Below are 13,458 nucleotides of genomic sequence, written 5' to 3' on the forward strand. Positions count from 1 at the left end.
CTCTCTTCTCCTTTCTCTGTGTGTGTGTGTGTGTGTGTGTGTGTGTGTGTGTGTGTGTGTGTGATGGTTTGCCATGGGGGCTGGTGTTAGAGGGGCTGGTGCAGTTTCTTGGTGAAACCTTTGGGGAGGTGTCAGGTACTCGTGCGTTTCTAGATGTGTGGTAGTGATACTCCTCTGCCTTTAACTCTGTGCCCGTGACCAATCTGGGGGCAACAGTAAAAATTCCAGCTGACATCCCATGCACACACTGAGAGAAGGTCTGTGTATGAGTGGAACAGTTTTAGGAGAATCATGAGGGTTCCTGTTCTCCCCTCCTATCTTCCAAAGTATCCCCTTGTACCAGAGAGCCCAGATTGCTCCCATGCCTTTCGTTATTAGCTCCATGTGGGAGACCCCCAAACCTGTCACCAGCCCTGAGCTCTCTCTGTGGCTCTGTCTCTACCCGGACATTCCACCAAATTTCAATATGCTCATATCCAGCCTCTTCAGCCCTCATTCCCATCTCTTCTCCACAATTCAAACCACTGTTTTCTGTGTATTAAGAATTTGCTCAGCGAGCACTAATGAAGCCCTCACTGTAACACCAAGCCCTGTGATAGATGCTGGGGTGGTGACGGAGTGGTGACCAAGAACAGTGCCTGCCCACAAGGAGGTCTTGGTGCACTGGGGGCCACACACCAAAGAGACACTCTTGGTACGAAATGGAAAGAGCTGAGGCAAGCATAGGGATGGAGAGCTCTCAAAGGCTAGCTCACTGAGCACCTGGGCACTGAGGAAGAGCTTCAGGAGGGCATGACCTTTGAGCTCAGTCCTGAACTATGGTAACTGGCAGGGTAAGAAATAGTTGAAGGGCATCCTGAGGAAAGAGAAGAGCGAGAACAAAGGCATGGAGGCATATGGAATAGCATGAACGTGCTGAGAATTTGCAGAGCTTCCGTGTTCCCGGAGTCTATTTTGCATGGGAGGAAGTGATAAGAGATGGGCTGGCTTCCTGTCTCCATTCCTGGGCCTCTGTCCCCAAGTCTCCCATGGGTAAGGAGTTATGGCTGACTCCTCTTAAGCAGGACATTGCCCTGTCATGCATCCCACCATAGGATGAGTGACAAGTCGAGGTGGCTGATCACATGGTTTCTTCCCACTTCTCATTTTCCCATCATGTTGTCAGCAGGTAAGTGTGACGATGTCTCTCTTAGGGGAGGTGGGCTTGGGGAACCACTTGAAAATTGGGAGGTTATTTGGAGAAAAGCTGCTACCCCATCGCCAGCCCCTGTGCTCTGACCCTGACCTTCCTTTGAGCTTAGTTCTTGGTCCGAATTCTGAATCTCCTTGATCTTTGACTTCCCTTTACTTTCTTGGTTCCTGAATTTGTTCTAGAATCTGGCTCTCTGATTCCATCTGACCCTTTGACTAGGCAGCCTAGTTGGATCCGTCTTTGTTGGTGTTGGCATTTTGCACATGACAGGATATACCCTCAGGAGAAAGGACACACCTGTGGACCCCAAAATATCCCTACGGGACTTGGCCCACGTTCTCTAGCTTCTGGCCTCTTCCCAACTGTCTAGGAAGATTGAGACCTTCTAGGTGAGGCCAGCTTGGATATGTTCTTCCCTGTCCTGGTTGTGTGTGTGTGTGTGTGTGTGTGTGTGTGTGTGTGCGCACACACATTAGTATGTAGATTGGTAGGGAGTCAGTGTCCAAGATGAGAATCTGTTCCTGGGGTGCACAGGAAGCTGGGCATCCTTGCCCACTGACCCTGGTTCTCAGTCACACATATGTGCATTAAACACAGTGGGAGTGTTCCATCTCACATGGGTAGAAGGCCTGGTCCAAGTCCATGCCTGGGCATGACTCTCCCAGGTGATAGGTACAGACTCACAGAATGCATTTTAATCATAACCAGAGCCAAACCATTCCAGGGCTGGACGTGCCATAAGGAACCCACTCGTTTGTTCCTTCATTCTTTTAAGCTGTACTAGAGCTGGTGCTGGGAATTGGAGGATGGCAGGATGAATAAGATAAAGCTCCTGTTCTCCAGGGGTTCATGGTTTAGTGCAGCTGGGAGTGGATTCTATGACATACGTGCTTGATGGCACTGGACATGACAGCCAGCCACAGCTGAGGAGGGCTTGGTCATCACAATACACTTAATTAGTACCTACTTGTGAGGGAAAGGCAGGCAGATGGATAGACAACCTCTTCCAAAATTTAAAATTAGATGTATTATCTTGCTGAGTCCTTTCCAAACCATACCATTCAGATACTATTTCCACAGGAGATGAGAAATTTGAACAACAGAGAGGTTATGTTACTGCCCTTGGTCACAAAGTTAGTAAGTAGTGGAGCCAGAATTTGAACCCAAGCTTTTCCACTCTTATTGCTTGGCTAGTGATACAGTACCTGGAGTTATGTTTTTATTTCAGTTGATGGAGGAGATTCTTTCAGTTCTAGGGGACCGAAACAATCTATCATGTCATGGCTGCACTGAAGCTTCCTCACTGAAGGAATATTTTACAGATGCTCCCTCTTACCTCTAGACAGCTGAGCCGTGATGTCCTGAATTCTCCGGCAGTGAACTCTGTATCCTGCCCAGGAACTCAGGGAAGATCTTGCAAGATGTGGGGCTTGGGCCCGTGGGAAGGATGGAGAGAAGGACGTTAGGACAGCAGGAATCACCCCAGGGCCAAGAAGCACCCCTGCCCCTTGAGAAGCACATGCCCATTGTTGTAGGTCGCTGGGTTGCATGGCTGCCATCCACGTGAGCCAGCTCATGCACTGGGCAGGGCATGGGGGCTGCAGGTGGAGACTGAGGCCAGCTGGGCTCATGCAGCCGGATCAGGGAGGCCACTGGAGTGTGAGGCAGCTTCCCTCCATCTCTAGTTTCCCGTCTCTTTTGGGCTGTGTGGCCTTTGTTCTTTGCTCCTCTCTGAGCAGCCTCTTTGCTCTTTTCTTCTCTGTAAGCAGTACTCCTTTGCCTACTCACAGCTTCTCTGCTCTGTACATTCCCCTCCTCTAGCTTGTTTGCAGATGGCTCGGTTTGCTTCAGGGCCAGCCGTGGCCATGTCTCTACACAGCCCACAATGCCTATCCCATGGTCCAAATTCTTAAGAGGAAATCTGACCGATCACTGGTTAGCCACCAGATGTCCTAAGGACCTAGATGTTTTTAGGTCAGGTATCCATCTCTGCTTGAGTCTGAGGAAAACATATGCACTTAGGGCGGCCCTTTCAGCTGGGGCTGTGGGCTGGGCAAACACACCGAATGCATCTGCCTCAGACAAAGGGTAAGTTGAAGCTGTTTGTCTCACTCCAGATCATGGGCAGAATTGAACCAGGCACAGTTTCTGGAGGGTGGAGATGGGATCTGATTTTCTCCTAGTGGGCAGCTACCTCCTCAGGGCTCTGAGCTGGGAGGTTGTGCCCTTGACGAGGCCTTAAAGACCATAGTTCACTGGTGCGTTCTTCCAGAATTCCAATCACTTTGAGCCCATGAGGGAGGGAAGGCATTGTGAGAGACACATATCCACATGGAATCCTGTTTAATTCTCGTAACTCTGCCAAGAAAAATGGGCCTGATTACTACACACAAATGATGGAACACTCATTCATTCATTAGGTATTTCTCGAGTGCTTTCTGGGTGCCAAGGCTGTCCTGGCTATTGAAGACACAGTGGTGCATGGAGGCTAACATTACTGCAAGCTAACTGTAGAGGAGAGAACATGGGAAGGAAGGGAGTGATAGATATTTATTTCTTTCAAGCCTCAGATCAACACTGTGAGAGAATTTCTGTTTTTGACCCATTGTGCAGACTAGGAAACTGAAGTCCAGAGAGGTTAACTTTCTATAGAAGGTCACACAGCTAGTAAGTGGCACAGTCTGAATATATACCCAGGCCCATGAACTCTTATCATTTAATCCAGGAGTCCTGGGAAGAGGGATTTCGCTGGCCAGGGGGTGCTTGGGAAGTAGTGTTCTCATGGCCTTTGTCTCAGCTGGCTCCTTTGGTTCCTGAAGGAGTGTGGTGAGTGGGGTTCCTGGCTGTGCCCCTCCCACCTTCCTCGTTCATTTTCAGAGCTTTGTTTCTGCTTCCTCACCTTATTTCTGCTCCTCCTTGTATGGTTTCCCCCATGCCAACCTCATAAATACCCTTGGCCTTATTGTAAGCCATGTGCTGTGGTCTGAATGTTTGCGTCAGCCCCCAATGCATGTATTGAAATCTCAGTCTCCCAGGTGCTGGTGTTAGGAGGCGGGGCTTTTGGGAGATGTTTAGGTCATGAGAGTGGAGACCTCATGATTGGGAATAGTGTCCTCATAAAAGAAGCCTGAGAGAGAGCGCTGGCCCCTTCTACCATGTGAGGACCCAGTGAGAAGTCTGTGACCCAGAAGTGGGGCTTCACCCAACATGCTGCCACCATGGTCTTAGATTGCCAGCCTCCAGAAAGGTGAGAAGTAAGTTTCTGTTGTTTATACACCACCCAGTCTGTGGTGTTCTGTTGTAGTAGCTCCACTGGACCAAGATGCCGTGTGTGTGTCTGAGTCCTGCTGGCCCAGCTGGCTGAGTGGGGCCATGTTTGTGGCTGCGCCTGCCAGGCACTTCCTCTGTGCTCCTGTGGACTTTCTCTCTGTCGGGGGCATGTCTTCACTGAAGGAACAAGCTGTGTGTGTGAGGCAGAGAGGGTTAGACATCAAGGCAGGCGTTGGCATTGGGGCTTTTAATGGGCAAAGTGACAAGGTGACTGTCCTTAATTGGCTAGCACTACAGCCAACTGGGCCCTGCTACATCCATACAGACCTCCTGCTTCCTTGAAGGGCAGCTGTGTTGGGGGCCATATGGCAGCCAGTTCCTAGAGCTCAGCCGGAGTCAGTCAGGGCCAGAGAACAAGGGACAGCCTTCCCTCCGGCTCTCAGCACCTGGCTTTCTGGAACCGGGGTGAGGGCCTTCTCCCTTGTGCCCGGTTGCCTTCATCACTACTTACAGAAGGAAATTCTGGCTGAGAGTGCTTAACTCCTATGCTGTTGCAACTCTTATGTTATAACAGTCCCAGAAACCGCCAGTGAGAGTGTTGGGGAAGGAACAGTCCTTTGTGGATGATTTTAGATAATGGGACACCTGGAGGTCCCTATTGGCCCAGGACTTCATGTTAGCTGAGGAGAGAACACATGACCATGTCAGAGCACTGACCTGGCAGAAAGATGTGCTTTGATGTCATAGAAAGAGCCTGAACATAGGATCCAGGAAGCTTGGAGCCAAGCTGTAAGAAGGTAGTAGTTAATAACACAGCACTCATTATGGGCTGGGTACTCTTCTAAGCACTTTGCATATTTTAATTCAGTTGGTGTTCACAGCAACCTTATGAAATAGGTTCAGTAGTGCCTCTCTATTTCATAGTTGATAAAAATGAGGCACAGAGAGGGTAAGTGACTTGCCCAAGATCACAATAGCCGATTAGTGGCTGTGCAGACAGTCATGAGCTGTGCTAGCCAGCTGTGTGACCTGGGGCAGGCCCCTGGGCCTCTTTCCATGGGGTCTTATAGCACCCTGCCCTGTTGTTGTCTACTGCATTTTGACACTGCTGTCTGGCCGTGGACTCTCCCAAAGGTGTGAGATGCAGAGGGGTGGAGCTCTCTTCCCAGGGACAAAGGAGCTGCCCAGATGATGTCATCATGAAGCCGCCAGAGCCAGCCTTTCTGGATTGATCACACTAGTCATTAATCCCCATGTAAAACACAGTTTGGGACCAGGCTCCAGACCCTGTGGTTGCTTTCCTATTTTCATGTGCCTGATAAATGATTCTGCTGGAAGAGGTGTGAAGTGCATCTGTGCAAAGTGGTTCTGAGCAAGATTCTTTAAGACCTTTTTACACATTTCTATCCATTGTGAGGCTACCCTGGGACTGAGAAATTGGAATGCTCACAGTACCGGCACACTGTGCTCTGAAGGCCTTTGAGCTTGAGTTAGGAAGCCTGTATAGTCTTCTTGCTGGAAACTGGAGAGGGAGCGCTTGCTTGCAGAGCTGCTGAGCCCATCTTTTTCACTGCATATAGGGTGCTTGGGTCCAGACAACAGCAGGAATGGCTTGAGGTTGGCCAGCATTAATCCCAGCATTGGGACCCTTAGGACCACACCTGGCCACGCCTAGCCTTCCTTCCTGCCCAGATGGAACACTGTTACCACACTTTACCTGCATTGTCTCCACTTAATGTCCACACCAACTCAAGGAGTTGGGTTTACAGATATCTACAGATAAGGAAACTATTCACAGATAAGGAAACTGAGTCCCGAGTGGCATATTCCTTGTTTCTTTTTAAATTAAAAAAAATTTTTTTAATGTTTATTTTTGAGAGAGAGAGAAAGAGTGAGCACAAGCAGGGGAGGAGCAGAGAGAGAGAGGGAGACACAGAATCCAAAGCAGACTCCAGGCTCCCAGCTGTCAGCACAGAGCCCAATGCAGGGCTCGAACTCATGAACTGTGAGATCATGGCCTGAGCCGAAGTCAGATGTTTAACCGACTGAGCCATCCAGCTGCCCTTCCTTGTTTCTTCTTAATGTTAAGACCTCTTTATATTTTCCAGAGCACTTTTTCTGCCATGCACAGGCTGTCTGGTAGAAATAATTGCTGAACCAGTGATCAGGATGGCCTAGTCCTCCTCTACTGGCCCAAGTTCAAATTCCATCTCCACTATGTACTGTGACCTTGAGCAGGCTGTGTAATTGTTGAAGCCTCAGTTCCTACTTTGTAAATTGGAGATGATAATGTCTAAATTACAGAGAATTTTTAAGGATGAAATGAAATCCTTGAAAGGCATTTATTATGACAACAAGTGTGCAGGTGAAAGCCACTAAATTATTATTATTGGTAAGGAGTGCCAATATTTGATATTGAGTCTTATCCTGAAAATCTGGAATTAAATTTGTTGTAATGATATGCTAAAGCTTTTTCTAAAGCTAATTTCTAAAAAGGGAATGGCTGTTAATGATTTCATTTATTAAGGTCAATGGTAGGCTGAATAATGGGCCCCCAAAATGTCCATGTCCTGATTCGGGACCATGTGAATGTTACCTTATATGGCAAAAGGGACGTTGCAGATGTGGTTAAATGAAGGATCTAGAGATGGGCATATTATCCTAGATTGCCAGGGTGGGTCCATTGGGTCCTGATAAGAAGGCAATGGAAAGGTCAGAGTTAGAGAGGCAGATATAATGATGGAAGCAACAAAGTTCATAGAGAAAGATTTAAAGAGGGGGTGCTGCTAGCTCTGAAGTTGGAAGAAAAGGCCACAAACTAGGAAGTGTGGGTGGCTTCTAGAAGATGGAGAAGGCCAGGAAGCAGATTCTCTCCTAGGGCTTCCATAAAGAATTCAGCCCTGTCAACCCATTGTGGACTTCGGACCTGTAAAACTGTAAGGGTAGAAATTTGTGTTGTTTTAAGCCACCAAGTTTGTATTAATTTGTTTACAGGAGCAGTAAGAAATCAATACAAGATCCATATTTAGTATTTTCTATTCAAATTCCACAGGGTTTATAAGCACCTCCTCCAGGCCAGGCACTGTGCTTGGTAACCGACCTAAATGTGTCCTTGTAAACAGCATAAGTGGGTGCAGAGAGCATGGGCTTCAATGTGGACGCGGCAATCAGGAATCCCAGTTTCATTGCTCATTAGTGGTGTGATCGTGGGCCAGTCACCTGACCTCTCTGAGCCTCTGTTTTCATACCTGTGAAGGAAAGAGTTTAACACACGAAAAATACCTGACATGGCCAGGTCCTCAGTAGCTTCTGTTGCTGCCTACTTCCCCCAGACTCAGACACACCGTACCTCGCTTCCCCAGGAGAGCCCTTGTCAGGATTTGTGTTCAGTGCCTCCTGTGTCTGAGGCTCTTCTAGGGGATGGGCAGCCAGTCTGCCCAGCAGCACCTAGGACAGAGTTAGGGCTAGGTATGGGGAAGAGCTCACGTTCAGCCGGGGCTTTCTAGAGGTGGAATGAGCAGCTGGCCACCTTCCTTGTTTTCAGGTGTTACAGCTGCCCTCCCCTGGGATTTCAGACATGGACTTTTGATTTTGTCACCCTGTGTGATCACATGTAGTCCAGAGCTCACTGGTGCGACTGAAAGATGTGCATCTTGCATTCTGGAACTTGTGTGTCCATCCTGGTCTTCCTTCCCTGCCTACAGGGCTCCACACTCTTCAGGAATACAGGCTTTGTTCTGTGACTGGCAAAGTCACATTGATGGCACTTTGTTTCAGGTTGGTGAGTTAAAATAGTATTTTGGTAAATGTACACACAGAAAATTGTACTTTTTTTTCATTCTGGCTTTGGCAATTCTTCATTTTTCACTCCACTCAGAGCTGAGTCAATGTTAACCTCATGAAGGCTTTGCTTCCACAGCCAATATCTATCTAGAAAAAAGGGGAAAAATATAAAAATATCCAAACCTCTTGTATTGGAATAGAGGCTTTCCCCTTTGAAGGCTTGTCCCATTCATGGGGCGCCTGCATGGCTCAGTCGGTTAAGCGTATGACTTCAGCTCAGGTCATGATTTCACGGTTCGTGGGTTCGAGCCCTGCGTTGAGCTCTGTGCTGACAATCTGTTTCAGATTCTGTGTCTCCCTCTCTCTCTGACCCTACCCTGCTCATGCTCTGTCTCTCTCTCTAAAAAATAAATTAAAAAAACGTTGAAGGCTTGTCTCATTCAGTATGTCCTCTAATGCTCTCAATAGCTCTCTGAGGGTGGTATTCTCATTCTGCTGCTCTGATGTTCAGGCAGGATGAATAGGCAAGGGTACTGGGTGTGCAGACTGTACCACCATGCCCATGGTTCTGGTTGTTTCCTGCCAGCATTCATTCCAATTGCTCAGGGCTTGTGCAGCACAGATAGTTACTTATTTTAATAGTATCCCTGGCTATCCCCATTTTACAGATGAGAAAACATAGGTAGGTGAAGGACGTGTGCCAGACCATGCAGCTGAACCCAGGGCCCTTGACTATGAGAAACCGTAAGCTTTTCCCGCCCCAGCTGCCCCTCTTTATGGGAGGTTAAATCACGCTGGCTTTAAAGACCCCATTACAATACCTTGGTTTCTTTTCTTTTTACCACCTCGAAGCGGCTGTAAAAATATTAAAACCAATTGCCGTCATCTTTCAGACCGCTGCGTTTATGAGATGTAGCTTTCAAATGAATGGAAATAATCGGAAACTCCCTCCCCGTTCCATTCTATGGGGGCATTTCAGATTTATACAATATTTCTGAAAGCTCTTATAATAGGGCATATGCACTTAGGGCATTAATGAAGTCGGCTCAGTGCTTGCTGGTCTCATTTCATGGAGCTAATTGTTAAGTGTTTTGCATACTTACAATTGAACTAAATTATTCCAAGCTAGCTGGTTTCAGGAAGTGTTAATTATATTTCAGTAAAGGAAAATCAAGGCTAAAAAATCATCCACTTAGAGCTTATCTATTTATGAACATCTCATTCTGGAGATCTCAAACATATATTTTAACGCCATGTGAATATTGAGATTAATATTTCTTCACCAAAGAAACCTTTCTTCCTTCTTTGAATAGTCCCCCTCCCCCCATCCCATCCTTCCAGCTTTATTCAGCAGCCTAGTCTGGAAGTTGAAAGAAGCCTTCCTTTGTATTTCTGGCGCCTTGAATCTTTAAGTTGGATGCCAAGAACAGCATTAACTCCATTCATCTTGAGACCAACTGGCCTTCTGTAAATGATATTAAGTAATTAATTTATGGGTCCTGCATAGGCCATTTAGGACCCAGTGCTCCTTTGCTCCTGGGTTCTTCTTTGAGGAAGTTAGGAGTTTTCACCTGGGCCATGGATTGGAGAGGGTGAGGGGCCAAGTTGTGCTACTCAGGTCTTAGTACAGGGTGGGAATGGGGGGATGGGAGAGGAGCAGGTCCGGGGGCGTCTACAATGCCTGGGTCGTCTATTCACACTTCCCTTCCTACTCATTGGACCAGAAGATCAGAATGAATGCCTAACAAGAAGTTATTCTAGTTTCTTTTGCATCTGTTGCTCAATTTCTTTCCTATTTGTTTTTAATTTTCTGTTCATCCGCTCACACATGCATTTAATCTCTCATTCAGTATGCACATATCGGGCTACGGAAGGCCATCACACCAGAATGCCAAACTGGGGACTGGGCATGGAGAAGTGAGAGTGGCAGAGCACCCCACTCAGGAACAGAAACAGACCAGGGCATCAGAGCCACCTGGGGCGGGGGGGGGGGGGGGGGANGGGGGGCAGCTTGTTACAGCACAGGATGCTGGGCCCCACCCCAGAGTTTCTGGTTCTGCCAGACTAGGGAGGGCTCATGATATGCATATTGACAGGCTCCCAGGTGATACTGATGCTCTGGTCCAGGGATCACCCTCTGAAAAATACTGGGAGACTCTTGGGATTTAAAAGTCCTATCCCAAGACCATCTTGAGTTTTCCAATAGGACATATGGATGGCCTACAGACATCATTAGGGAAATGCAAATTCAAACTACAATGAGATATCACTTTACACATGTCAGAATGGCCAAAAATCAAAGACACGAGAAACAAGTTTTGGGGCGAGGATGTGGAGAAAAAGGAACCCTCGTGCACTATTGCTGGGAATGCAGATTGGTGCAGCCACTGTGGAAAATAGTATGGAGGTTCCTCCAAAAACTAAAAATAGAATTGCCATTTGATTCAGTAATTCCACTACTGGTTATTTACCCAAAGAAAACGGAAACACTAATCTGAAAAGATACATGCTCTCCTATGTCCACTGCAGCATTATCTACATGGCCAAGATATGGAAGCAACCCAAGTGTCCATCGACTGATGAATGGATAAAGAAGATGTGGTATATATACACAGTGGAACATTACTCAGCCATAAGAAAGAATGAAAGCTTGCCATTTGCAAACATGGATGACCTAGAGACTATTATGCTAAGTGAAATAAGTCAGGGAAAGACAGATACCACATGATTTCACTTATATGTGGATTCTAAGAAACAAAACAAAGACAAAAGACTCTTAAATACAGAGAAAACTGATGGTTACCAAAGTGGGAGGGGGAGGGAAATCAGTGAACTAGATAAAGGAGATTACTTATCTTGATGAGCACTGAGAAATGTATGGAATTGTTGAATCATATTGTACACCTGAAACTAACACTGTAGGCTAATTATATCTCAATAAAAAAAATAAAGCAGAAGGTTGTTTTCTATATATCTATATAGATATCTATATATCTATATATACCACCATCACAGAGCTTTTTTTGGCTAGCAGATGAGAGTGGCATTTTTTACACAAAGTTTTTCCATTAAAAAAAATCACTTTTATCTCATAAATAATGAACAGAAAATAACCAATATGTGTTGAGAAATGGATGTTGAATGTCGAGTCAGGCTCATGAAACAGCTGTATAATTCCCCCTTCACACTAGCCTTTCAGAATGAGATTCAAATCCACACTTGTACAAAATGACAAATTACTGCTTTGTAGAGGTCTTTGCAGAGGGATGTCCACATGTATAGGGGACCCTGGGTAGAATTAATATTTAAGTAGCCTTGGTAACTGAGCACTGAAAAAGGCATGTTAACTTGGAGAGAGGAGAACGGGAATAGGAAAGGTGATAAGATGACTGTTAACCTGGGGCTTGAAGGGTAAATCGGAGTTTACTAGCACTGGAGTGAAGGCAGGGTGGAGAACACTTTGGGCAGAAAGAACAGTCTTTGCAAAGGCACAGAGGCGAGAAAAGGCAAGCCTTGTTCAAAGAGAATAGAGAGGGGTGCAGACATTGCTGTACGACTGTGTAGGGGTGAGGAGGGAGGAAAGGTGGGAGATGAAGTAGGATTACAAAAGCCTTAACTGTTAGGCTGAAGAGCCAGACTTCATTATGAAATAAAGATGATAGAGGATCACTTAGTATTTTGCAGTTAGGGAGAGTGACTCAAGGCTCCCGTTAGGCAGGGATGGGATTGGAAAAGAAGTCTGGCGGGGCTAGGAGACTTGTGGAAGGTAAAATGAATGAAAATAAGGTAAAAATAATAAGCAAAAGGATAAAACCTTAGTTCCTCAGCAGAAGTAGCCATGTTTCCAGGATTCCTTTGCCACTTGCAGCTAGTGGCTACCATTGGACTGTGCAGCTAGAACCTTATCATTGCAGAATATAACTATTGGACAATGCCAGTCTAGAACGGAACCGTGGTGTCTGGGTGGGCATACCCCCTTGGATCCATGGACTTCTCCCTGTAGGGAGAGATGGATGTGGAGGCGGGAGGACCAGGGTAGAGCCAAGTTCAAGGATAGCAAGTGCACAGAGTCGAAGCAGTGCTCAGAGGCCCTTAATGTGTCAAAACCATGGGAGTGTCCGGAGAAGGCCAGGTCAGAGGTTGGAGGAAAGATGGTGCCAGCTGAGTCCTAGAAGCCAAGAAAGAAGTTTCAACAAGTGGAAGCCATTGGTGAGCTGAGCAAAGGGCAGGAATGGTTAAGAGAGACAGTCCAGGGCCGCCTGCTCCTTTCTCCTGGAAATCTGAATTGGGACACAGTGACTGAGGCCATTAACCGTGCCAGCTGAGGCTCCCATGTTTGGGAGGCTGTGGAGGCTTTTTGCAGGAAGATGAGCAGCCTGTCTGTGGAGAGAGTAGAGCACAGCAGGTGTGTAGAAAGAAAAGGAAGAGGCCAACGCCTGTGAAAATGACAGAAGCATAGTATGGCTCTGATCACCTTCCAGTTCCCATGTGGCCCTCTCCTCTCCCTGTGACACCTGGGCATCTTCACAGTGGTGCTGTCTCTACTTCTAACCCAGGGGTTTTCAGTGAATTTCTGTTTCTTAGAAGCCAACACGTTGACTCTTCACTGCCCAGCCCAGGACGTGGCATGTACCAAGTGCTCAGCCAAAGCCTGTGGAGTGTTCAAATTCATGTGAGATTTGAATGATGGACAAAACTGAGACAAGCAGAGAGAAGGAGGAGGCCAAGGGCTCCTTCTGCATCTTTCCACCCACTCCACTGAATCCACAAGGAAATACTGCTGACGAGCTTCTGAAAGATTTCCTTCTTCCCTCACCCCTTTGGCACCTGGAATATGGCGTCCCCCTCCTTCCTCCTTGAAGCTACACGTGTGGCTGGCACTGTTTCTGATGTCTTGCCTTGCATCACCACACTCCCACATCAATTCAGGTGGTGGTTTAGAGCCAATTAAAATTTATAAGCCACAGGTAGTGAGTGAAATCCCAAGGATTAATTTGCTCAGTGGAGTATTAATCTGTGTAATGTCATAGGCGCTCCTTTAGCAAACGTGGCAATATGGAGACCAGGAGGTACATCCCCTCCTGTGTTTTACTGTAAATGCTTTAATTGGTCCCACTGGGCTGAAGGTGGGATGTGGCTCCGCCTCCTCTGAGCATGGTGAAAGGGCAGAGTCAGCTACTTGCGTCCCCAACAGAGCTGCGCAGAACCTGGCC

The sequence above is a fragment of the Crocuta crocuta genome, unplaced genomic scaffold (genome assembly GCF_008692635.1).
Source record: "Crocuta crocuta isolate KB4526 unplaced genomic scaffold, BGI_CrCroc_1.0 scaffold28, whole genome shotgun sequence".
Taxonomy (NCBI): Eukaryota; Metazoa; Chordata; class Mammalia; order Carnivora; family Hyaenidae; genus Crocuta; species Crocuta crocuta.